Source organism: Pleurodeles waltl, chromosome 7 (assembly GCF_031143425.1).
Source record: "Pleurodeles waltl isolate 20211129_DDA chromosome 7, aPleWal1.hap1.20221129, whole genome shotgun sequence".
Lineage (NCBI taxonomy): Eukaryota > Metazoa > Chordata > Amphibia > Caudata > Salamandridae > Pleurodeles > Pleurodeles waltl.
The window spans coordinates 90,278,797-90,304,076 of record NC_090446.1 but is presented as its reverse complement, the minus strand read 5'-3'; the positions used below and the strand labels follow the sequence as shown (position 1 = coordinate 90,304,076).

Sequence of the window (25,280 nt, the reverse complement as noted above, 5' to 3'; positions counted from 1 at the left end):
GCCATGTAAATGCTGACGGAAATGGGGTGCAGGGGGCCCCAAGCATGGGCACTGCAGGGGCCCCCATGGCCAGCCCTGTCAGGCTTTTCATTGTCTGCTTTTCGCTGGTGCACCCAACGCAACACAACATTGCCGCCGGCTCAATTGTGACCCGGCGTCAATGTTGTGGGCTGTTTCCCACTGGGCCAGCCGGAAACTCGTAATAGGGGCCACGTGAAGGTAACTACATAGGTAGTAACCTGACCGCGGGACTTCGGCAGACGGGCTTTTTCATCCGCCAAAGTCAAAATGAGGGCCCGAGTGTGTCTGGGCCCTGAATTATGGGGTCCACAAACTACAGACCTGAAAGTTCCAAGCCTGGAGAGACCGGACAGGTCTACATGCTGCAAGAGCTTGGACATCAGCATTGCTTAGTCCCTGACTGCCCCCTGCAGCTGCCGGTGGGGGGAGGGGTGGGGTTGGGGGGGTTGTGGGCGATGGGTATGGGGGGCAGACAATGCAAGGGCTGCCCTGCAGGCATGAGTCAGGGTGAGTTTTTACATGTCAATATCCTAGAGCCTGAACAAGGGAAAACAACTTGAAAACAGATTAAATTCAGGGTTAAATTCCTTCATCCTTGAATTCACTTCAGTTCGCATAATAATATTCCTTTGTTTTCATTTTATAAACTTTATTCCTTTTTTGAGCCTTTGGGCCTCGCCTTGGTGGGTTGCTGTGTAACAGACTTAAGTGCCTTTCCCAGCTACTCATTTCCATGGAAATCTAGCTTAGGTGGGCAAACAAGAGCGATCATTTGGACCATGTTTGGGCCTGGAACTTACATAAGTAGGTGTTTGAAAAAAACTAGGCCTACTCCTCTATGGGAATTCTACAGGATAATTTAAGCTCATTTCACAGAAACTGTCTCTCTGGTCTCAGATCAAGACCATAAGGATTAAGGTTGTGATAGCATCTTGGACAAAGTAGTTGGTGGGCTGCAGGTCACTAGGTCCAGTGCCAGCAGGCTGATTCAGCCTCCTTCCTTCCAAGGTGGGTACATTCAGTGGCATTAAATATATATAATGACAACAACTGTGGCTCACAGTTCTTAGAAACGACACAGGTACAGCACCAACTGTTATACAAATAACAAAATATTTTTTCCTGCATCTCTATAGCTCCAAATGTGGATCCAGCAGGCAGGAAAAAAAGGAAGACCCTAGAGATGGACAGAAACAAGGAAAGTGGACGCACACTGCCTGGGGGCACGTGATACAATATGTATTTACATACTTAAAAGCAGACATAACCTGTTCCTTCATGGTCAGCTAACACTGCAGCGCCACTGTGTGATACCAAGGCCCAGATTTAAGAAAAGTGGCGCTTCACATTGTGTAATGCCACTTTTCTTGTCCCCCCGTCTCCCCTAACGCCACCATGTGTGCACCGTATTTAAGATACAACGCATCATGACGGTATTAGGAACAATAGCATCAAAGTTTTTGCCGCTATTGTGGCACTTTGCTCCCCTAGCATCAAAAATTCTGACGCTAGTGGAGCAAAGTGCAAGGAGGCCCATAGATTCCAATGGGTGCGTCCTTGTAAAGCTTGCTTTGAGCAGGTATTAAAAATGACGGCAAAAAAAATTGCCGGCATCCTTGCGCCGGAACTTACTCTTTACATACATTGTGCATGGCACATTCTTAATGTGGAGCAATAGGTCTCAGAGTGGCACAATGCACTCACTGCGCCACTTTGTAGATATGGCATGGCAATTTGGCAATCTAATGCTACATCAGAATCAGAAAAATGGCACTAATGTGGCGCTAGATGGCGCAAGGCGATCCTTAAATTTGGGCCCAAGTACCTTTCCCCAGTATACATGTTTCCTACAATCACACTCTGCATCTTATAATGTCCCTTCAATATCTTTGGTTCTTGTCCACCGAAGGTTCTGACATGCCTGCCTTTAAAGGAAGCATCTGTGGGGGAATGGTGTCATTGGAGTGCAGGACATTTTGGTTACCCTTGGTGGTGGTGAAGTTACTGTGTGAGATTCCTTAGGGTTACACAAGGGGACATAAAAAGCCTGAGTGGTAATCAGGCCGAGGTAGGTTGGTTTCTTTTGGAGAGTTGTGTAAGGGAATGTGGCCAGTTCTGTGGATGGGGTGGATTGCTGAGCGTGTTGAAAATATGGCGGCATCTAGGAGTGGTTGAGGTGATTCATCTAACTGCTGAAAATAACACTTCATCAATCCTATATGTCTCCATCCAGTTGGATTTCAGATGCCAGAAGCAGGTCAGTGATAGCCCCATGTGACTGAAAAGGCTTCCATGCAAAAAAACAAAAAAAACAAGAGTCCTTCGTGAGACAAAATAAAGCCACGGATTTCTGTAGCACACATGGATCTTCTAAAGGTATTTCAAACTAGATGAGATCCTGAGAAAAGACTGCATGTTTAGGGCAGACTAAAACATTCTCTCTTGCCACTAGATGCTGAAATAACTATGCTTCAATGTGTGAGGATCACACCCTTTGAGTTAGACTTTCCTTCAAGATGTTAGATTCATATGCTGACTGTTATTGTTTCCTTATGTATTTTCCCTGTCCCTTGCCCTAGGCCACTATTTCCCTCTTGTGAGTTCTCCTTTGTTCTTTGTTCTCTTGATATCTCACTTTGGCCTCCCTGATTTGTAGAAGTGATCTTCCCAAACATTTTTGGCTCGCCCTTCAATCTCAAACTTAACATTTCTCATAATTACTAAACTCCTTTGCCCCCCCTCAAGATGAAGGTCTTTTTTTTGCCACCACCCCCTTCTGAGGCATCCCCTCTGCTGCCTAAAACTATCAATCTTCCTGGCTATATTTAAAGTACCATTCAAGCACAACCTTCTTCAGCTCAGTGTCTTTTTATATTGGCATGGTCAACAGCTCTTAAAATGAATATACAATGAACACACTTTAATCTCTAGTTTAATGTAGAACATTGAGAGCACCACTGAAGACAAGAGTGGTTGAGGGCCAATAATGGCTGACATAGAACTTATGCTCTAACATTCCAAAGTTTGCTATTATAATTCTTTCACTTCAGTTTTAACCCCCCACCCTTAACAGGCGAATGCTCTAATAGCATTCTAGCCTATCTGCCCTGAAAGATACAAAGCATCCTCTGTCTTGGTATAGGTCCTCGCCGGTGGCTGAGGCCTACAACTCACATAGAGGTCCTTTAGTGACTGGTATAGGACTTGCTAGAGGGCTAAAATACAATAATGTCTAAAGCAACTATGGTAATTAAATTATCATCCTAACTGTGCACTGTTGATGAGCCTCTCTGTAGAACATTTCTATTTCAGATGTTCAGCAAATCTGCAATACAAATGTTCCTGGTATTGGAAACTGCTCGGAGCACTGTTTGCTATTTTCTCCACTGATGTTTGGCCTGATTCAAATGCAGAAGTGAACTTATGTTTGTTCTGCGCTGCCTTTCACTCTGTGAGGCACAAGCGGGCACATGCTTTGAGGGTGGCACCAAGTTATGTTGCTTGCTTTGAAACCTAAAACCAGGAATCATCCCTCAGTTCTCAAGCACCATTTACAAATCATGTAAATAAATGGAGACAGTCTGGGGGGTGGGGGTGTTCAGGCATCCTTCTGGTCACCCTGGGGCAGCCCCAAAGTGGAGCATATAGAAAAGAATTATCGAGGACCTTAGGGAACTCTGAAAGTATCAGTCACTGGTTTCATGCTCTTGCACAAACATAACCACGTTTTCCCAGACAAATCCATACCTCACTGCAGCCACTCAGTAAGTCTCGAAGAGTTCATTGCCTTAATAGAAGATGCATTAGTAATGAGCAGGCACGTATCATTGTTAGGAGAATGTTTAATCCAAGTTAGATAAACACATGAAAACTTTGCATGCAAAACCGTAAACTTGCTAAACTTGGCCAAGAGTGAAAAAAGCCAGAACTTTGCTAAATCTCACCAGCTGGAAAAAAAAACTTTGCACACATTAAAAATGTCCTTCCTGGATTTTCATCAATGAAAATACCACAAACAGATCACTGCAGTGTGTCCTCAGGGGTTTATCAGTTGTGGTGGTCCTAGAATATAAATAAATCAAAAGGAGGAATGCTTGCAAAACATCTAACCACTGAAAGCTCTTGGGATCTGCCTCATCTGGCAGTTCAGGATGGACTGTCCCCAGGAGGGGCAGGGAGAGTAGAGATTTGCATGAAGTGGGTCTTTGACTAGAGTGGTATAGTCCGTGAAAAACAATGGGCTGGAATGCTATCCAAAGTGATTGCCAGAGATTAGAGAAATTTCAAGAGTTCCTCCCATCACCTTTATTTGCTGTGCCTGGATTGGGTTAGGAATTACTACAAGGAGAAAAGATGCTGGAAGTGCAGTTTTTTAATATTCAATAAGTAAAAAGTAAATACAGTTATGTTTTCTCAAAAATATAGTACAAATACTGATCCATTATCAACACCATCAATTATGTTATATTTTACAGTCTATGGCCCATATTTATACTTGTTTAGTGCTGCATTTGCGTAATTTTGTGACGCAAAAGGGGTGCAAACTTACAAAATACAATTGTATTTTGTAAGTTTGTCCCGCTTTTGCGTCAAAAAGAGGCACAAATGCAACGCTAAAAATGTATAAATATGGGCCTATGACTTTTACTTTTACCACTTGAAATGAAAACTTAATCTTCTAACTCCTTTTCATAATGCTATTTTTTGAGGGTGCAGCTTAGCTCAGTTATTGCAGTTTGTTAGTCAAGTGAGTGCTTCTTGCGTCCATACTGCTGTAGCCCAATATTTTGATTCATTATGGGGTTTTCTCTCAAGACCAGGGGGCAATACACAAAAAGATTCCTACCTATTACCAAATGGTTCTCCCAATAAAAAGCAAGACCCACTGGCATAGTAAATCCTTTTTGTTCTTCTCTTCTAGACCCCCAACCATAAGGATCTAGTTTCCACAGCACAATGATCCCCATGGCTGGGATTTCAAATACCCTGAAAAATTCAGAAAATTTTTGCTTAGGAGGAAAACAATCAGGCCCAAATTCACTAATTTGCCCCCCAAAGCGCAGCAGCAAAAGATTCTGCACTGCGTGAGAAGGAGGTTGCAGGAGAGAGCCATATTTACAGAAATATGTCACTCTCCTCCCCTCTCCCTAGCGCTGGTGCAGAAATTTGCTGCTCTGTGCAACGCACACACCTTTGCACCATAGTGCACGGGGGTTTGCGTGAATCTAGCATAGTTTTTGTAATGTAAGCATAGCCTTCCTGCACAGAATAATATGCTTAGACTAACTTTTAAACTTTTCCCACTTTGTATGTGTACAGTACGGTGCAGCACATATGCAATTTCTCCGTGATAGCACCTAGTTGGATTGGGTGCTATTTTTTTATGCAAAACCCTGTCTACTGTTTTTTAGTAAACAGGGTTTTGCATCAAAAACTTTAAGTGTTTGCATGGGAGCACCCAAGTACCACCAGTGGAACACCCCCTTGGCATTAATGCTGCTTTGAATTACTTTCAAGTGATTTTCCAGAGCAAAACAAGTTTTGCTCTGGAAAGTGAATAGGTAAAAAAAAGATCTTGCATCAATTTGTGTCACTTTTGTGAAGCAAACTTGGCACAAAGTCTTAGTAAATATACTCCCCCAGTATTAACCCACCTATCCCTCATTTGAGGGACAAATTATTATCCTGATTTTGAGTTCCCAAGTTTCGTCACATTTTGGTTTCTGTATTCCAACCTCAAAAGAACCTCACAGCTTAGAATTATTTATGTTCACTACCTTATTTTTTCAAATGGTTCTTGTACAAGCATAACCATTGGCAAATACAGAACATCAACCCTTTGCAAGTTGGTACGGTTGCTATTGTTTGTTTTATTACAAGCATAGGACAAAGAAACTAAAAGAATTAAAAATAGGTCACTGCCTAAACCTAGTGGATATAAGCTTAAAAAGGTCCCCATTGAATATAATTTTTTTTAAAATCAGTAAAAATGTTCCTAGTCTAAACACACATTTTAGTTTTAATGCAATTCGCAGAAAAATATGATTCTTCCACAAACAAAATGAACAATTGCCTTTGAATAACTGTATCAAGAAGACATATTCTAGGGGCAGATGTATAATACTTTTTAATGATTACAAACTGTGGGATTCATCAAATGTGTCAGTTTTTTTACCACGAGAGTCTTTCTCCTGATCATCAAATCTATTTTAGGAGTCTGTAAAGTTTCCCCAATTCCTAAAATTGGTCTGCAACAGTATATCGTACTGCAATGTAGAAGGGGAGAGTTGTGGCCATGCTTTCTACATTACAATTCGGTATCATATGTATTAATTGTCTGCAACTGTAATTATGATTGCAAACAATTGAAAAGTTACCAGACACCAAGATAGGGTGGTTACTCATTTGTAAAGAGGAAGTAAATCTCTTTAGACCCCTTCCTCTTTGTGGGTTTTTGCAGACGTTTCAGGGGAGTTGACAGTGGTCCATTTGACAACTGCCAACTTGGAGCGAAACCTAAAACAAAAAGAAAACTTTTTCAAACCCATCCAAGTTTCCTTTAGGAAAAACAGGCTGCTTTAAAAAAGTGTATTTATTAAACACAATCATAGCCACGGTGGTGTGTTACCTATGCAGGCCCATCTTATGGTGGCCGATCAGGCTGAGTTACAATTTGGGTTCTACCTTAGAAGGTCAGATTGAAACCCACCCCTAAACCTGTTAATTAACCATAACACCCTTTACTACTACCCATCCCTAAATGCTAAAATTATCCTAACCTCCCTTTACCGCTATCCACTACTTAACCCTAAATTAAGCCTGGCCTTAGACATACTTACCATGTGTGGTAAAGGCTGGGTGGAAAGGGCATTGCTTGGTAAAGGCATAGTTGTAAAGGTGATGTTATAAAGGCTATTTCCACATACTATCCCATAGCATACCATACAATGACAAGCCATACCATACAGTATGATAGACCATACCTTACCATACAATACCATACAAGGTACAGCAGCTGTACAGTTATACAACATGGGTAAAAAGAAATTGACAAAGCCAATAGATCTTGAATAGGCGAGATTTATTAGCTTTGCTAGTGCTTCTGCATATGTGCCACCACCCCCTAAGGCAAGGGTCTTCGAACTAAGGGACTGCCACCTTCTGCCCCCATGGGGGCCCTCAATTGATCCGGGGAGGGGGGGGCAGGCTCCGGCCAAAAGAAGCATTATCCATCACCAACATGTTTTGTCATTGTATCTAAGCTGGGAGGGGAGCCTGTGGTGAAAGGGAAGGGACTCCAAATGCTCTTCAAAAACCCCACACCCCCCTTCTAATAATCACACTGTGGATACTTTTACGCGTTAGTAAGGCCTGCCTCACCAGAATAGTATGTCTGGCATGATGTATTTGATTGCATTTTTATAACATTTACAGAATATAACTGCAAAGTTTAAATAAGTCTCGACACTTTTAAACATAGCCTATTTCTTAGAATAATTGTCAAACATTTTGAGGGGGCCCAATGATTTTTTTTTTCAGTGGGGGTGTGCCATTAAAAAGTTTGGAGACCACCTCCCTAAGGGGTCTGACATGTTACCACTGCTGCAGAAAGGGCCTGGTGATCTGAGGTACCTGTAATAGTTAGTCTTGTCAAGGATAGTTTTCTCCTAAAGGACTAATTTACAGTACGTTAAAGTTACCTTTAAAATGTAGTAGTTGCTGATTAATGATCATTTCACCAGGAAGGCATTACTTATTCACTTATTACAAATGCCCACCTCAGCCCCTTCAACCAGAAAATACTTTTAGATTCATTTTGAATGAAAAGTTCGCATTTCTCCAAGTAGAGGAAGTCACGAGTTACCAGGGTCTGACATCAGAGTTAGAAAAGGCCACATTTAAGCATTTATGAGCGAACAACCATTAAAGCTGAAAAATCCTCTCTTGTCTGTCGACAAGTAAGGGAAAGAGGGTGGAGGTGTTTAAAAAAAAGGGGGCACTGTACAGTGCCTAGCCCTGTATAGCGCTTACGGGTCTTCTTCCAAATCACGGTGAAAATGAGGCAGGTAAAGATGTGTGATTGGTGCAGATTTAGAAAGCACGAAGTATACACATTTTGGCTAAAGGCCTATGGGAGTGAGGTTATGTAAATGACCCGGTTTTTGTTTATGGCCGACGGCAGAAAAAGAACCTAGGTGATCTGATGGGAAAGTCAACAAGATAACCACTAGACCACCTCCCTTGGGCTGTGTAATGACGCTGCAGTGACAGGTACCTCGTCCAGAACAGAATCAAACCCTGTGAGTCAATAAAAGGTTTTGTTTATTAACGCACCACAGAGAGTCCCTTAAGCTCGTTCCGGGAAGCATTCACCCAGAGAAGACAGAAAGCTTCAGATCTGGGTCTGAGGATCTCCGCTGAGGTATGCGAAGAATTCCTTTCCTGCCCCCACCCACCCTTATCTCTGGTTGACACGAGCAATCCAGGTGTCGCTTCTCGTCCAAGCACCTCATTTGTTAGGACCTGTCAGAGAATAAATTGGTCACGGCAGCACTGAATGTAAGACTGTGGTTTCCAGTGCGGGGCACCGGCACTTATTTTTCTGCTACAAGGATTTACTGCGAATCACATATGGGAAGACGGAGGAAGAGAAAAACCTAAAAGCGTCGCAAAGGGATAAAGCTGCAAGAGTGAGCTGAGGGGAGGGAGTGCCTGTAAATGGATTGAAGAGGCCCAAAACCGCTTTAGGATTACACTGCCTCAGTATTCCGTGCTCGCACATTTAATTGCAGTGGCCTCGAGAGCTTTGGACACCGGCGCGTCTTTATTTACAAATTAAGCGCTAGGTCACGGGCTGCGAGCTGGTAGCAAAGGCTTTTATCACAAGCGGGTAGCTATGTGCAGAATCACGCAACAATAAGTCACCATCTCGTAGACACTTCTGTAGACATGGAAACCAAAATGGCGCCTGCCCTGCCTGGAGTGACGCCTCTGTCCCTTAACAACTAACCGCAGCTCTGCATTGAACCACAGAGCAGGACTACTGTTTACCTTCTCATAGCGAGTCGCTCAGACAATGGAAGGATCAAACTGTGCTGAAGGCTCAACCATCCCTCTTCAAACACAGAGTGCATACTTGTTGCTTGTTTTTATACAGTAAAATATGTTCACTGAAACGGTCTTATAACCCTTGTGAGTGAGAGTGAGTGACTGACTGGCTAAGTATGTAGTGTTCACTCAGCCAAACTGTCTCTTGTCAAGGATGAAAATTCCAGTTGACCAGTTCTGTTTGTTTTTGACTGGATCTTGGTATATGTGTTTTCAAACATTGGACTAGACTCATCCGCAAACCTGCAATTTAAAAAACTATTTCATTGTGTGAGAAGGGGGCGTGGCCTAGCAGGGGGCGAGGCCTCGTGCCAAGAGCTACCTAACAGGCAGTCTGCCCTTCCCCTCTCCCCAAAAGGAAAAAAACAAAGCTTACTGAGGCCGCTGCTTCTGGCCTGGGGTGTTTTCACAACCGTTAATGGACATCGGTAGCTCAGGGCCTCCAAAAGCAAACAGGAAAATCACTTTGTAGTTGTTTTCGGCCTGCCTTCCCTGCCAACTTGTGATATCTGCCCCTCAGCAGGTGACCATGTGAAGAAAGTCGATATTGTGTGACACAAAGTGGCACCATGTGAGTTACAGGTCGCCATCAGTGGTATATAGATGCTATAGACCCAATTCTAACATTTATTAACTCAAAAATGGCTTTGTTTTGGCTGCCTCCCACATGAAATTATTTCTGCCTCAATAGAAGTCAATGGGTAAAATCCAGTCCCACCAACTTGTTTTTCAATATCTCCTACTTTTCTGTTCTGGAACGTTGGCATTTATAGTGGTAGTAGGCACTATATAAACCAACTGCAATGCAATGCACTAGTGCAATACAGTAGAAGTCCCGTGAAACACACAAGAGAACATTTCCAGGTTGAAATTAAGAACTTAATACAATAGACATTATCCAACCACAATGACCAGTTCAAAGGTGCAAGTGTGGCCAAATGGAATTTAGTTGCATCATTGCCCGGCTCAGACGCAGTAGCAGATTTCACTTACAAGCCCCTTTCAATAGTGGTGTCAGACTGAAGTATTCATGTGGACATGGTAAGAAGTCTAAATTCAGAGGAATACAGTCCTGTATCTAATCTGTAGAATTACATGATAAAGGTGAGTGTGGGGGGGGGGGGGGGAGAGTATGTCTGTGCATTAAATCCTGTGATAACAAGTTTGATATTGATTAAGTAAGTGTAGGAATAGTTTATTTACGTAAGGCACCCCAGTGTGTCCCTTGAGCATTAAATTAGTCAATTAATAGGAATCCCTCTAATTGCACTGGTGGTAAAATATTTGTGTATTCAAAATGACATAAAAAGATTTATATTAATAAAGTTGTTTAGGAGTAGTTACTTCTTATTGTGCACCCCAAAGTAGGGACCATGTGCTCATTGACCACTGAAGAGTTATCAGCGGAGCTTCAGCGTGTTGGAGGGAGTCACGTCACTGGAGAGGGGGCTCCTGCTCCCACACCTGCCGCTTATGTTGCAAAGAGGGAACTAGTATACAAGCTCATGATGTCCACCTGAGGGGAAGAGAACCCATTAGTACCTACTTAGTCAGACACCATACATCACTATGGTTTTTTATTTACTCATTAAAAAAAAAATTATTAAGTCTTCTGGTCATGGTCATGGAAGCATCCAGGTACCCTCAAGGGTGACAAGCACCGCTCTATAAATCCACGTTACATTATGTTGCATGGCTCGAAGCATAAACGTGCTTCATTGCTGCATATAAATTGGTGACAGAAGCCAAATATTGAGAATTGTATCTCTTTGAATATGATTGGTACCATGATGTGGGCTAAAAAAAAGATGATAGAGAATTTTCAGATCATGTTTGTGCGGTTGATGCTTGATACTACACTGAGCTTAAGTGACCTGGTGTTTACAGCCTATGTAATAATATCGCCCATGTACATTATATCGGTGACATAGTTTCAGGGTTCTATAAGAATCCTATGTTGTGATAAAGATGTCCAATGTCCTAGCATGAAAGTTAGAAACATAGTGAAAAAATACAGTATCTCAATGTCAAATACTGCTAAGAGAACATGGATGAAACATGACAACAAGCAGACTTCTAAACAACAGAAAACCCTAGCTAGTCTCATGGAGAATCACCTAACTCTGCCATTCCTTCTGCTTGTTGTGATTTGTCCCCGATGCACCTGCCCTGTGCTGATCCCTCTTCGCGGGATTATGTACAAAGCACTCATGCACTCTGAACTACTTAAAGTAAAAACAACAATTATTAAACACAAGTGGAGCTCAGGTTTGGGCTTGTGCTGTTCTGGGTTTGAGGAGCACATTGACTGCATTACATAATATTTTCTATAGGTGACTTCTCCGACTTGTATGGTCTTGCATCACTTTTTATTGCCTTCAGTTAAATGGTTGCAGGCTGCAGCATGTAGGCATGATTTGGAGAGGGTGCAGGGGATGGGATTTTAATGTTCATGAACACTGTGCAGAAGTGTGCTTGTGCTAAGAAGGATGTGAGGCAGGCAGAGCTCTTACATACTTGTCAAGTCAAGGCAATAAACCAGTCAACCCAGTGAACCAGACACATACATACCTGTTGAGGGTGTATCATATTCCATTTTCCATGCTTGAAGACCACCCAAGGATACATGAAAAGCTGAGAGAGAGGGCATGTTTTGTGTTCAGAAAGGATGGTTAAGGGGTCTTATCTGATTGCATAGCTGAGGCCATAAAATTATTAGTGGTATTGATCACCTAATACATGTCTCTTGGAAGACGAATGTCCAGGATAGATGGTGGATCCGTTTTATATGATTATGTTCTGTTGCTGCATCATGTTTTCTAATCAATGCCATACCCAGGTGCCGCTGATGCGTTAAGGTAAGTTTTGTATTTCTGTGTTGTCCCCATGTTCCTTTGAAGCCATTAATATGTGTGTTTCTCCTTGAATCTAATAATATAGAAATTGATGCTAGATAAACACCACTGAGACCTTAAAGTTAGTGCATTTTTTAGGTCTGCTTTTTAACAATGGAGTTTTCGAACAGACCTATATTGATTACAGTGGGCTTTGGACACACCCCTTTTAACTATTAGCGTTCTTAATCCCACCTCTTTCAGCAATTGACTCACGACTTTGTCTATCCTGTCTTGGCTGAGACTATTAGAGTGTTCATCTTTCACCTAATCAGGCCTCTCTGGCAAGTCATTTTTTATCAGGTCAGCTATTTTTAGGACCTACTCATCCTTTCTGGGAGTTGACAAAGAACAGGTGTTTTGTTCAGTCAAAGTGAAAAAGACACCTTTAAATCTTTTTCATTTACATTTTCTCAGTGTTCAGAGACAGAGGTCAAAAGTCACTTTGTCTTTTTTCATTCTGACTGCAGAGTTCCAGGATTTGGTAAGGTGACCTGTGTGACCTGCTGTAAAAAGTGTGAAATGAAAGTCTGTGAGGGTTTTTCTAGCACACAACATTTAAATAACTAAGTCAACTGTACACAAATTTCAAAATACATGTCAGTAGCTGTGAAAGACCATTTTTGCTCTTTGGTGTGATTAAAAAAATATTTAATGGGATGAAAAGAAACAAGAACACCTAACTTGGTGATGTGCAAATGATAAATATGTTTCCTGAAACCCAGTTTCGCAGATTAATACACTACACAGTTTTATCAGTAACGCGGCAAGATAAAGAGAAGGATTGTGGACATTTTTTGGAAATTTACTCTGTAAATGACAGTGTGCTCCCACATCATGGCTTAAGTAATATATTTATCAAAAGTGAGTGTTTAAACATAAACTGGTACTTCGGCCCTGACAGCAATGCTATTAGTGCACCAGGACAAGTAATGGATCATATGTACCCATATGAGGGCTAGGTTCTTATTATACATGGAGCAAATGTTTAGTCTATTTAATCAAACACAAGAGGTTTTTTGTACAGCAGAAATGCTGAACTCACATATTTGAAGGTGCATTCATGTGAAAATGAAGTAAAAGGTGACAGTAACATAAAATATTTGCCAAGGATCACACAATTTGAGGCCTGTTTACGGGTCAAGTACCTTGTAGTTAGGTCGAGTAAATTATTCAAGTTACTCGACCTGCAGGTCTAGTAACAAGTTTATGATTTTATGAGGCCTGCTAATGTTATTGGCTGTTTGGGTGTATGATGCCACATGAGAGCTTGTATTGAATTATGTGAGGGACTACTTTACAACGATATTCCTCTCTGGCCCCGCTGCTGACTCCACCCTGCCTCACTGCCTCTCTAATGTGCTAATGCTGCATGTGTTACAACATTATATCCAGACCTACTGGCTTTTCCCCCTACTGTTGAGATGGGGATCCAACACTGTCTCAAGCTTTATCCACGCTCCTTTATTACTACTGCTCTCCTGCATGTCTGATGTCTTTTGAATTTATGTAATATTTACTCTCTATCACTTCTGATAGCTCTTAATTAGGCCTGGATGTAATTTCTGTTATGCTGGTGTAATTTTGTGTTATGCTGCTGTGACTTCAGCAATTTCGCATGGGACTTGTTATGCGAAAGCCCCAATATTACTCTATTACACAAGATCAAATAACTACGCAATATACACTGCAAAAAATTACCGCAAGTGCATAGGAACAATGGAAACAGAAAGAACTCAAGTGCCTGCCTGTTTGTGGTATTTGTGTTTTTGCACTATTTTTTAGCACAAAGTGCGCCCTCGTGACCGGAATGTACATGAGGATGCATTTCAAGCTATAATATACGACCAAATACCAGTTTTTAATTTCACATAATTATGCATATTTTCACATCATTTTTAGTTTTTTATGCATAATTATCCAAAAGCAAATTACATGAACTTCACGTACCCGTAGTCCTAACGTCTGTATAAGTTCTTTCTTCTGCTTTGTACACGTTTTGATTTCTGAGTCTCACTTTACGGCAGATGTGGCCCTTGCCTTGCTGTCTTTTGATATCTGGGTCTTTTCATTGTCAAAGTCTTCCATTTTAGGAAAGTCAACCCATCCCCATGAGCACCATTTCAGTGACAGATAACACCAATCACATAAATGAGTGTCATTAACATACACTGCATGTAAATGTATACTGAAAATATAGCCGCTGTGGGGCTAGTGGCCCAGGTTTGACCGCTCGTTGTCTCCATCGCTCTGGAGATGCAGAATCCAGATTGAACACACCCCAGAGGAGACGAAGTTGGTCACTGCCTCTCTTTGAATGCTAAATATGCTCCTCCTCCAGTGTCATACATTTATCTTGTGCTCTGTGTTGTCTTGTGACATACTTTAGTCAATGTCAGGTCACTGATACTCTCACCTCCCAAGTTCTTTTCACACCTGTTTGGTGACTTTCAAGACTTCACTTCTTGACATGAATTCCTACCTACAGGCATGACTTTGGACTTGGCTGCAATAAACCTTAGATGACACCTTATTGGTGCCTTGTCGACATGGTTTAAGGTGTTCAACATGTCCTCCCTCAGGGTAAGCTTACCAGAAGATCATAAATAGGTCTCCCTGTTTTTACTGATTTTTACAGGTAAATACCAACAGAAAACAATTTATTTTTCTATCTGTATTTATTTTTAAATGTAGATGCAAACTGAAAGTAGGTTATTTTGTGAGTGGGTGTTAATGCTGTCAGTCATAGCCTCACAGCCAATAACTGTTTTAATTGACAAGGAGCTAAAAAATAGAGCTCCTTAGGAATGAGGCTTAAACTGCTGCAAATGTTCTTACTAAACTGTTTATGTTTTCGTAAAAGAGTATGAATTTATTATCTGTGGGTGTTCATGTCATTGAAACCTATCAAGCATTCAAGTACAAGTGAGATTTTATCAGTTTAATAAATGTGGAAATATAATAATTTCAGCTTCATATTTCACAAAACCTAGAATAAATATGGATAAACACAGATAAAATGAACACAACATAAATATGGATAAATATAGATAGAAATGTTAAAAAACTTAAATACCATAAACAGGGAGCCCTAATCATAAACATACCTGGAAACAGACAGATCTTGCTTTACAGTGTCTCTGCAGCATCACTCCTGGATGCATTGACAAATCATAGACCAAAGACCAATTTCTTTGGTACCCCACAATTCCTCGCTTTATCAGAATTCATTCCATTTCCCCAGGTCCAGTTACTGCCTTCTCACTCACTGCTCTCTCAGTTCATCACTCTGTTTCATCACAAAGTTCTGCTAACATATACAGCGCCTCGAGACCCTATAGGTAATTATCCGTTCTCTACAAATCCTTGATTGATTGATTGATTGAGCTAACAGGATCTCAGTAGAATGGAATCTGAACAATTTAAATCTTTTTGAATATTGTAATAGCTCTCACTTAGTGACAAACGTAATCATTTCACCTTTTTTCTTCTTAACAGATCAATGCGTGATGGAACCACTAACTTCACATCTGGAAATCATCCAGTCAGTATGTGCGGAGAACGGAGAAATGCAACTGCTCACTCAGACAGAAGAGTGAACTAATGAATGAAGGAGAAAAAGAATGAATATAAGCTTAGAAGTGGTGAGTGATAAACTTTGAGAGTGGTGGAGCTTAGGACCAAATCTGACATGAGCAGGCAGCGCTCACAGGGATGGCAGCCATTGGCTAGAGCTGGAAAGGCCAGAAGATCTCTTGTTTCATGCATATCCATGTGACAATAACGCTCAGAGCTTTAAGAATTAGCTGTCAGATGGTGAAGCTCACCGACCCCATCCCACCCTGAGATGAATTGAGAAGGAATGGGCTGTAAAGCTGGTTAAATTGTAGCCCCGGCACTTTAGGGCTTGAGCTTAAAGTGCCAGGGCTACATTTCTGTGCGTCATTGACAAGGAGGCTTTGAGATGTAGAAGGCATCTCAAGCAAGGGCTCTGTCTTCGCCAACCTAGAAGGACCTCTGTGATGGTCAGCACAGGCGCATTCATACACAGTAACCAGCCATCACACAGACTGACTGATTCAAACTACTTAACTCCCGGAAAGTATGGGCATATTTTTAACAATAGACACCATCAAAGATCAAAAAGGGCAAATAATTGGGTGCTGTGGAACCCCGTGCACAGGTTTGCCAGTCCCCACTGAAGATTAGGGAAGCTTTAGGCAAAACTAGAAAAACATTTCCAAGATGAAAGCTGTCATGAGTCACTTTGTGGTATCTTATGCTTCTCAAGAATGCATCAAGGGATACTTAGTCATCCCTTAGTCATCTCTAGGGTTACACTAATAGTACCAGAAATGCTCTATGGGGCACCCACAAGTCTTTAGTCCCTTGCCTAAAGAAAATGTCTTTTCCAGAGTAGTTCTAAGGGAAACATGTACCCATGCGCCTTTCGGTAGGTTAATAAGGTCTCTAATCACAGTGAGGATTTGTAGGATATTATCACAATTAATGTATTACACGAAGAACACCCTTGCATGCTTTCTCTTTACATTAAAACCACTGAGTCTGAACTGAATACTTTGAAGCACACACAAACAGAGATTTTCCATTGTCCAATTATTAGTACCAGCCTCATATGGAAGGAGAAGATATTTTAAGATATTTTAGGATCTTCTAAAAAAAAAAAAATTGGTTATGTGAAATAATGTGTTTTCATCACAAAGTTAATTTGATAGACAAGTGTAATAGAGGCACCAGCTACTGTCCAAAGCATTTTAAGCACCTCCACAGCTTCCTCGCTGTAATTGAGAGTCACTGTTTCTGCTCCATTCCTGAACCCAACTTGCTGGTTTGTGAACTTTCACCATACCATAGGGCAACTAGACATGGAGATGAAGATAGAAGATGAGGGCCTTATTTAGAGTTTGGTAGAGTGGGTACTCCATCACATGGCAACAGAGTACCTTCTAAAACAAACTGAAGGTCCTTTCACCTCATTTAATGACAGGTGGACCTTCATTATACCAATGCCGGAGACTGTTCTGTTTCTGCTGCCGACACAAACCTCTGATGGCCCAACAGAGTAAGTGCAATTGGAAGCTTTGGCATGTGCCCCACCACCCGATTTGGAGTGGGCGAACACACTGCCATTTTTCCAGTCACCGTCAGGGAAAACCTGGTGGTAAAGGGCAGTGAAAACTTCATGATACCCCCAATGTATGGGGAGCATTGTTTTTTAACAAAACAAAATCAGCTTTGGGTTTTTGATTTGGAAAGCAAAAAAAATATTTTGTAAGTGTGCCGTGCAGCCCCGTCCCTTACAAAACAGTCACAGCAACTGCGTGACAGCAGTTCCTGCCAATGCTAGAGATGTCTGCTTGACTGTCAGACATCTCAGAATTTGGCAGGGGGGAAGACTCCATCAGGGTGCAAGAGCACTTTTCCGTTGCACTGACGGATTAAAACCCCATCTGTCAACATCCGAATTAGGCTCTGTTGCAAATGGCCCTTTTTGCAGGGTTGTCCCCAAACGTTTTGCCTTCTTCCTCCCATTTTTGAGGTCTGTTTTTGCTGGTTTATTGCCTCTGCGCACTTTACCACTGCTAATCAGTGCTAAAGTGCAAGCGCTCCCTATAGAAATCGTACTGTTGATTGGTTTATCCATGATTGGCATATTTGATTTACTACTACAGTGCACTAGAGGTGCCCAGAGCCTGTAAATCAAATGCTACTAGTGGGCCTGCAGCACTGGTTATGCGACCCACATTAGTAGCCCTGTACACATGGCTCAGACCTGCCACTGCAGTGTCTGTGTGTGCAGTTTTAAACTGCCAATACGACTTGTCAAGTGTACCCACTTGGCAGGCCTCAACTTTCCCTTTTACTACATGTAAGGCACCCCTAAGTTAGGCCCTAGGTAGCCCCATGGGCAGGGTGTAGTGTATGTTTAAGATAGGACATATAATAGTGTGTTTTAAATGTCCTAACAGTAAAATACTGCCAAATTCGGTTTTCACTGTGCACGGCCTATCTCTCTCATACGTTAACATGGGGGCTGCCTTTAAATATCCTTAAAGCACAGATTCCCTTTGAGAGCAGATAGAAATGTGGAGTTCAGGGTCTCTGAACTCACAATTTAAAAATACATCTTTTAGTGTGTCTGTTTGAAAATGCCACTTTTAGAAAGTAGGCATTTTCTTGCTTATACCATTCTGGGACTCTGCCTGTTTGTGGATTTTCTGTCTGGGTCAGTTTGGCAGTTGAGCTGTTCACACCTCTCCTCTAGATCATGCAAACACTTGAGACTTTGCTTTGAAGTTTGCCAACTTCAAAGGCAGAACTGGGTATAAGAAGAAGACCCAAAACCCCAGACTTTTAGAATCTTTCTGGAATCAAGAGGAACCTCTGCCAAGGAGAAGAGCTGAAGGAGGAGTACTGTCCCTTTGCTGTGTTGCTTTGCTGGACTGGCCTGCAGTTGCTGCTTCTGCCTGAAAAGAGTGTAAAGGGTGAACTTTGCTGTGTGTCCTGCTTGAGAAAATTCTCCAAGGGCTTGGAGTAGAGCTTGCTTCCTGTTGGAAGTCTCAGGGACACCAAAGACTTCAGTTTCCTCGACCTGCAGCACTGGGAACTGTGTGTTTTGTGCTGTTCAAGAGGAGAAACTACTGCGACGACGCCAACGATGCTGCTGGCCTGCACGTGACCTGCCGATGCCACACGGAGTCGCATTGCCCTGCTTCGCACCGCGACCCTGGTCTCAACGACGCCATCATCAGACGACTTCACCGAGCTGCTGCTCACACCGCGACCTGTGGGCCCCGCAATCCAGCATCGCCTGCTCACACTGCAGCCTGGGCATCCCCGACTCCGCCGCTCCTTCTAACACCGGTGCCGCTGCCTGCACCGTGGCATGTGGACACTGCTCATGAGGTACACAAAGCACCGTCCCATCCCACACCACAGTCCCAGTCCACCAACGCCACCACCATCGACTCCTGTGTCGTCACAGGCATCCGGCCTGCACCGTGGCCTGTGGACACCACTCGTGAGGGTCACGAAGCACTGTCCCGTCCTGCACAGCTGAGTTGGGCCTACCGACGACAGCGCTTCAGCAATGCTACCGCCACTGCCTGCACCGTGACCTGTGGACACCGCACATTGCACCGCCCCACTTCACACCGCAGCCCTGTTCTCACCGACGCCGCTCGTCAGTGAAGCCGCTCTCCGGAGCTCACCGCGAGGATCACGTAGCCCTGCAAATCCAAGGTACTGTTTCCAGGTCTTCCCGACAACGTCGCTGGACCGCAACGCCGCGGCCAGCCTGAACTGTTGGTTTAGTTGATCACGAGGCCGTGGTAGCCCCAGGTGGAGCTATCAACTTCAAGGAACTGTAGTTTTGAGTAAATCTTGCAGACTTCATATTTTTCTTACTGTATGTTGGATTTTCATTGTATTCGGTTTTGTTTTATATAGATTAATATTGGCTATTTTTCGAAAACTGGTGTGGTGTCCGTTTGTAGTGTTTTCACTTATTATTGTGTGTTATGTGCAAATGCTTTACATGTTGCTTCTGAGATAAGCCTGACTGCTCGTGCCAAGCTACCAAGGGGGTGAGCAAGGGTTATCTGAGCGGGTATCTCCCTTATCCTGACTAGAGATAGGGTCCCTACTTGGACAGGGTGAAACTGACTGCCAACTAGAGACCCCATTTCTAACAGGCTCTACATGCCACTAAATTGTAATCTGGATTATCTACTGGGGAATAACTATATACCTTAATATCGTAACTAAAATGCCAAGGACAAAAATGCCAAAATGTATGTGCACATAGAGAAGTATAGATTTCCTCTTCCTTATTCCACAGACATATATTACCAAGGTACACATAAATATATATATATCTATATATATATATATATATATCTATATCTATATATATATATAGATATATATATCTATATATATATATATATATATAGATATATATATCTATATATCTATATATCTATATATATATATATATTTATATAGATATATATATATATATATATATATATATATATATATATATATATATATATATATATATATATATATATAAATATATAGGGATAGAAAATATATACATACCTTCCAGTCAATATTTCTGACCTCGATATTATGGCTATGATATTAACATCTAATGATATATCCTTTGCGATATTCTGAACTCCCACCATTTTACTATAGAAATGACACCACTATGTTGTGTTTTGTGTGAGAAGACTTCCTCTCACAGTGCCAAGGGACCATTCGTTGTAAACATACGTTGGACACGCATTAAAAGTAAAACACAGTAGATGTAACACAGGCCAAACATTGGCTAGAATATGTGGAAAATGTGCTTTTTAACAGATCTGTTACAACAGCGTAGTGTAGTGCAATGAGAAAGCTAATGCTATGGTGATTATGCTGGGAAATATAGTTTCTGTTTTTTTGCTGCTAAACAAACCTCAACTCTTTTACTGATATTAGGGCTTGCTTGTTGAATTCCATAACACTCATAATTGTATTCAAAATACTAATCAAATACCTATAAAAAAAAACACAAATAACATGAGTGTCCTCTGTCTAGGCTGAAGCCCAGCAGGTTTTTTAAACATGACAACAACCCTTACTGTGGCTTCTTCAGAGGGATCTATGCATGGGTGCTGGCAGGGTTATTCGCGGGGGGGGGGGGTAAGAAGGAGAGCTGTCAAACTTGACAACAAGCTATGAAATGAAGTAACTGCCCTGCATCTGAAGGATGTAATACCCATTCTGCAGCACTTCCCTGCCAAAAACAAAATTGTGCAGAAAAGTTGCAATGAGGAAAGGACTGTTGTTCTTCCGCTTCTCACAGCATCCTTGGGTCTACACAGAACCAGTTAAAATCAAGGTCCCAATGTTACCTATATTAACACAAATCACCCACCTGCTCACAATGCTGAAGCTACTGTGTTGCATTTGATGAGAATATTGCAATACATTTAGACTCACTGCCAGTGATGTGGAGCATTACTTGTTATTTCCCCACCCCTGGATTATGAAGGTGGGTAAAAAGAGAGATGACATGAGTTTCAGGAATAACATGAGGGTGGAGATGCGTCCATGCTGATTCCGGCATGTTTTCCCAGGTGTTTCACACTGAAATTTCCAGTGCTTTTACCAGCTGCACCATTTACGAAGCTGTCACGCTGTCACGCTGTCACGCTGGCACTCATCTCGCAGACAAGCTCATCATCTCCGGTGATTCTCGGCACACTCACAGCCAGGACACCATCAGACTGCAGACTAAGTAGTGTAAGAAAAATAAGGTAGCAACCCCTTGCCATCTATGCATACAGTACATGGAACAACGCCCCCATATCAATAAGGACTTCCCCAGCAAACATCCAATGTTCCAATTTATGAAAAAGTTGAGACGCACCTTTTTGAAGAACACTACAAAACAATGCATTAAATTTCACAAACCAGCTCCCTCTACTATCACCCTGCACAGCACTTCTCTGCAATTTGGCTAGATTTGTACTACAGAAATACCACATACATACATACAAACATACACAGCAGCTGAAATCTCCATTTGAAACACAAAGAACAGAGACAGCCAGAAGGCAACTTCCCGGACCTACTAATAGCCCTAGATGAAGGCAATATTCTAATAATCTTGAAACCGTTGGCCACCTGAGACGCTCTACACCCAATTATTGTTTTATAGGGATAAAACACCAAATAATGTGTTCATCAACTTCAATCAAATTTATTAAATCAAATTAGTAAAATTGTATTCTGAAAAATGGTGCAATAACCTATGAAGTTCCCTGAGGATGTTTACTTTAATGCCTAATTGAATGCTTGTATCAGAAAAGGTGTTATGGTGGTGGGAAAAGATGAGTCAAGCCCATCTCCGTTAGACTGCTAAGAAAATCATCTTCGGCAAAGTCAATAGATCTGGCTTTACTCTAAAACACTGATACTCAAAGTACGGCCCAGGGGGCGCATGTGGTCCTCTTGACCTTTACATGCAGCCCCCGGGTCAACAGCAGCACTGGGTCTCGCACACAAAAGACATTAATTAAACAGGCAAGCATTTATGTAAAGATTAAGTGGTGTTAAGTAAAGGAAGTAACTAGGCAGTCCTGCATATGTAACATTACAAATGCCCTCATTTTTAAAGACATTGAGCAGCAAAACTTCAAAAATATGATAAAGCCTATTAGCATTCAGAAACTTTTCACCTTAGTACATTAGATTATATCAGTGCATTGAAATGTACTATTTTAAAAGTGATAGTTTTCAAACATAAATTTAGAATCATATATTCCTCTCCCACCTAGACAACAGCCAATAGTGAACTACAGAGGCAAGTCAGTTGTGTGCACTGTTTGGGTGGCCTCTGTTCCTTTTATACATGAACAACATTATATTTATTAAATCAAATGCAGTGCAGGTTTTGTACAGCACACATCCTGAAGTTACGTATTTTGAGGTCTTCATAAATGTGATAATAAAGAAAAAGGAGGGAAAGTGAAATAAAACAATTGCCTAGGATCATGCTATTTGGTAAAGTGAGGAAGCTGAGATTAATACCATGTTTTTCTAGGTTCATATTGTGCATTTCAGTCATTAAATGTATATGCTTTGCTTCCCCTACATCCATTTTACCGCCAATCCCCACCCCACCCACACCCCGCTAACATCAATGTTGTACTCGGTTGCATCACAGACCATACTTTTTGGTCCCTACGAAAATCTTTGCAAGTACCCGTGCTCTAATGAACGCAATGGCATTAGCATTTGTGCTTGCATGTATCTCCTCGCCTGAACATAACGGTACAGTGGCTAAGGGTGGGACTGAAACAGAAGAACATCAATGACTTGATGCCTTCTGATAAGGAATGATTAAATTAAATTTGAAGATCAGCCAAAAAGGCCTAGTTCATGAAGCAGGTTGACCACAATGGTGTGGTTGGCAGGAAGAAAACCTACCACACGTTCTGTAGAGTTTGGATGCCTACCTAGGTGCCATCTGGCTGACTCTTTGTCTAAGTTCAGCCTGCAAACCAGCGCAGGCGCGTTGACTCCAGTGTTTCTATAACATTGCCCAGAAAAGCACAGATTTAAATACTGTGCTATTTTACAGTCTGGTGCCTTAAGGTCTCAGCGACATAGATACCCTCCTAATTACCAAAATTAAATTCCTGTTCAATCAATATATAATGGAAGTTTGTAGGCAAACTTCATTGTTCTGCTACTTGATCAATTTCCTCTGAATTCGTCCAAAATTCTACCTTTCTAATTACCGAGTATTAAAAAGTAACAAAAATATTCATATGTAAAATACTCAACCACATGATTTCCTTCCTCCTTAAACTTAGGGGCATATTTAAGAAAAGTGGTGCTGCACACAGCGCCACTTTTCTTGTGCCCCTTAGTGCCACCCCTACGCCACCATGTGTGCGCTGTATTTTAATATACGGCACACCATGGCAGTAGTTAGGGTGACTAGCGTCATAATTTTTTTCCCTAATCCGGTGCTTTGCAGGATTAGCGTAAAAAATGATGACGCTAATCCTGCAAAGCACCCAGAGGCCCAGTGTAATCAATGGGAGCCTCTTTTTAATGCCCACACTTAGCCAGCATAAAAAAATGCAATTTTTATGCCCCCCCCAGCGCCAGAACGCGCCTCTGTGCATACATTATGCCTAGTGCAGGCATAATGTGGCGCAAGGGGTTACAAAGTGGTGCAATGCAAGCATTGTGCCACTTTGTAATTATGGCGCAATGCTTTTCCCCTTCCAACGCCACATTAGCATAAACAAATGATGGTAATGTCTTGTTGGAATGGCACAAGCCCCCCATAAATCTGGGCCTTAGTGTAAATATTCTGCCAAATGTATATCATGTGTGGCTTCCTAAGTTATATGTTGAGAGCCAACCGTTCACTGAACTTTTGACATTCATTTAGTCCCCTTATGTTTGAGGTTTTCCATCCAATTAATGAAGCCCACTTGAGCATACCCAAATTACTCTGCAAGTATAATGGGGAAATCAATATCACCGCCTGCATTATGTTCTGAAAGTGTGTTGAAACCTAAAGATTGCTACTTCAATAAGACAAAATACTGACCTGCCTGGAGCTCTAAATATGTTCCAAGAATATGGCCTTGTCTGAACATCCAAGGCAATGCATATGTAATTGTTATAACAATTGGACTGTCTCGTGTTTGCTGCGGCTCCCTTTATAATGATTCGGCTGAGGTTTGACAAATAACTGGGACTGGCAACAATGCTTACAGCTAGCCGATCTGTAGAATCAGTACTTTACCTATAGGTGACCATGCATTATTTGGAACTCCATACGTTCATTGACTTGTCGCGCTTCCTTCCTCAGCCTTTCTTATTTTACTACATTTATTATGATTCTATTTACATTGTATCTCTTTTGCTTTTTGCTGTGCGTGTTTAGCTGTGCAGTTTTGTTAATTTCTAATAAAACTAGGTTTACTGCTAGTTATTTATTTGTCATTTCTAGTACTTTTATCAAAGGGGGTTCTCATTTGCATATTATCCTGTATTCGGATACAGTCTTTATGAAATAGGAATATTAAGGAAGTTAATTGCTACGCTGATGGCTAGACCATTTTATACAAGTGTTATGCCTATGAATTGCCCAGCCACCCATTATTAGTTTCGGGCACAAGAGAAGGAGTATGATGGGAGGAAAAGCAATTGGACCACCTTTATTGGCAGGAGCATTGGCCACAACACTATTAGCAACCTCCACCCCTCTATGCACAACCTATTTGATGTTTTTGTCTATAGGGCCACACATGGACTGCTCTTCAATTGAGGCAAAGGGTGTTCTACCATAACTTCGACTTTACCGCACTGTCCCATCTGTAACTTTCAGGTTTACACCAACATCACAGTGCCCAAACTGCCCTATTATCTAATCCTGCTTCCAAATACAAAATATAACCCAGAAAGCAAACAAAAACTCTTTCCATATAATGTAGTCAGTTATAAATTCTTTATAAGGTTGTAGGAAAGGGCCTGATGGAGTAAGGGACTTGAAACAAAAATAAGGCTTTGGGCGACGTTTGGTTCGTGGGGTTTCTGCACCTCTGAGACCGGTGCTTAATTTGAGCTGGTGGTTGCAGGTGGGACCAACCGGAACTCATTTTTGTTGGCTGGAGATTATTTTTCCTCAACAGGATGTGATCCAGAGAGTAAAAA

General features: G+C 41.8%; 1 protein-coding gene across 2 annotated transcripts in view; it reads right to left on the bottom strand.

Moving 5' to 3' along the window:
* The window catches only part of CDH26 (cadherin 26), a 319,857-nt gene that overhangs the window by 261,916 nt on the left and 32,661 nt on the right, over nt 1–25,280 (bottom strand). The gene's annotated exons all lie outside the window — the stretch shown is intronic.